This window comes from Chelon labrosus (genome assembly GCF_963514085.1).
Source record: "Chelon labrosus genome assembly, chromosome: 18".
NCBI lineage: Eukaryota > Metazoa > Chordata > Actinopteri > Mugiliformes > Mugilidae > Chelon > Chelon labrosus.
Window position 1 is genome coordinate 21,637,274 of NC_140351.1, and position 3,022 is coordinate 21,640,295.

Genomic DNA, 3,022 nt, shown 5'->3' on the forward strand with positions numbered 1-3,022 from the left:
TCCTCTGATTGGCCCAATCGATCGTCGGAGGCATTTGATGTTATAGGAGGAGAGGCGAGGCATATTGATTGGAGGATAATCAGAGTCAAGCTGGCTTGGTCCTCTTCAATAATTCAAAGGAAGGATTTGGGTGAGATTCCCTTAGATCGGAGGTGTGATGTACATTTCATAGCCTGAGAGTTGGGGAGCTGCACCAGAGCGGGGAGGGGAGCAGGTGTGTGTGTGTGAGAGAGAGAGTGGAATTGCGAGGAGGGGGGGACGGATGTCACGTGGGCTCAAACATGAGATACCTTTTTGAACCAGTAAGCAGCAGTAACCTAATGCTGTTCTCCATCCAGAAATACAAAAACGGAAATAAAAATCTTTGTACACACATTTGTCCATTTGCATGTATTTAACGCACGTATTTTCTTCTTTGGAGGCTCTTTGCACCATTCCTGGGGCACAATGTATAGCGAACTGTGTTTACCTCACCCAGAGGACCTTACACTGCAATCCAACCATTGATTTTCCTCTAACACCTTCATCTCTGCATGTGTGACTAAGCCAGTTTTACCGGCCGTGACATAGCTGTGAAAAACAAGAACAAGCATCAACACTTCTCTTATTCTACCTTTAAGGTACAATATTAATTCTGGATCAACATACTGTTCTTGGAAACTGTTGAACTTGTTGGTACAGCAGTTCACATCACATCAGAAGCTCGTCAAGTCAAATAAATGTGGTCTGACTGCTGGGATGGGGAGTTTGCTGGTTTAGTTAGTGTGGTGCTTTAAGGTTATGTCATAACCTGTCTAGCTGTGTGTGGGGATTTTTTCTTCTTCTCTTGCTTGAAGCCCAGTTTTCTTCCCTTGAAGGATGTGTTGCTATGCCTACCAGACTGGACATCCAGTTTCTAAACAACTTTGTTTCAAATTGTATTAATAATCTCGTCTGTGCATCATCACAATATGAAATACTGACTGCACACAGGAACAATAAAACATAATCTGCATTCATTGAATGTGTGATGCATGCAGATCTGCAGTGCCTTCTTGGGTTTACAAGACACCGAAAGTCAGGATCAGGCACAGCCACGATCGCCGCTTTAAAAGCAAAGAAATATAAATTAAATATTTAAAAGTCAGTCTATGAAGAAAACTAACAGAACCTGTGCTATGCTATCATTAAATAAATATAAATGCTGTATATTTTGCACGTTGCTACGCATTAGCAAAGAAATCGGTGGAATTATTTTGCGCTAAAACGCAAAGTAAAATTTTCCAACAGCTTTTGTGTAAATTAATTAAATTCAAGGAGAATTGTGGGAGTTGTGTGAAAAAATTGAAGCCAAGTAGCTTTGTAAATTAATTTTAAAGTAAGTTTGGTGGCATTGCACCTATGTAGAAGCTGTGAACAACCCTCTTCCGAGATTCTTAAAAATATTTGGCCCGAGAGTATTACTGGTGTGGGGAAAAAAAAATCAATCTGTGTCAGAACATCACATGGAAACACCTTTTGAAGCCAAGCTCAAGGTTTTTTTTTTCTGTGGTGTAGGTCTGCAGAGGCTTTAGTGTCTCCATATTTCATACCAATGTGACCTGTCCTGTGGATCTGTGCGACGCTAGTCATACGTGTCTGGAATCAGACTGCGGCGCAGGGTCTGCGAAAGGTCACGCGGGGGGGGGGGGGGCTTCCACCATAAAGTGTGGCTCTTCTCCCGGCGCTTATCTCGTAATCACTGCAATTACTACGGCGGCACTTGTTTGTTTGTTTGCTGAAATGGTGCATTAGTGTGTTTGTATCCCGCTGACCGGTGCAGACGTGTCAGGCGGGTGTCTGGGGAGGGACACTGCGTTTAGAGGGGATGCTGACTGCAGATGTGGGATCTATATGGCGCTGCTGCCACCATCATCATCTTGGTTTTTTGTTTTGTTTATTTTGCATTTCTTCTTAATTACATAGGATAGTGTGGAGGCAGACATGGGAGACATTTTTAATTATGTGATATGCCTTTTGAACATTATGCTATCCTGATGCCCTACATCTTCAACATCATCATCTCGATTATGTCTCCTTCTCTCTGTCTCTCAGTTTCTTTGTGTCTGTCTTCCTCTCTCTATCAAAGTGAAGCACACACCACCAGGGATTTGCAGGTCATCTGTCAGCGTCTCCATACAGCACCAAACCCTATATACACCCTACACACCATTGATGTGTGTATTGAGCTACTGAGGTGGTCTTTACATTAAGCCTCCTCTCTACTATGCCTGCAAAAAAAATGTGTCACTCATGTCTTCCTCTCACCTCTAGCAAACGCTACATCTCATGTCTCCTCATTTTTTTTTTATTCCACACTGGAGCCCTGTGATATCTTGTTCTTTTGCTGCTGCCCTTGTCTTGCTCAGCCTGCGACTCCCAGCCCTGGTCCGTTCACTGTTTGAGAAGAGGAGGTGAGCATGTAGACAAACGTCCCCCCCTGTACTCTCTGTCACCTCTTGCCTGGAATCACGTCGCCATGCACACTCTAATTATCCCATCTGATGAGAAACGGGGCTCCTCCACCGCCGCCGCTGCTGCTGCTGCTGCTCTGGCTCCGGAGCGGTCGCCAGCCTTAGCAGGTGTAGATGCAGGGCTTCTCTCCCACTCATCATTACTGCAGGAGATACCTGGCTAATTATAGCACCACGCTGCTGTAATAGACACGGACCTGGATACCAGGGTGACTAGGAGGAGCAGACATTGCTGGAAAAGGAGGATATGGAAGGGAGCGGATTAACAAAGGACTGCTTATCAGATGGTGTGAAAGACACCACATATACACCTGAAAAGAATCTGGTGAAGAAATCCTTTATAATCTGGATGCGCCAAAAAAAAAAAAGAAATAGCTTTTTTATGTGACATTTCCACTTGAATATTTGAAACTATTGCTGCACTTATATTTTATTTAAAACAAATATTCCATAAACAATGTTTTTAGTCCCTGCGTTCTCAACATAAGATACAATATGTGATGTAAATGTACAAGATAGACTCTCAAGCT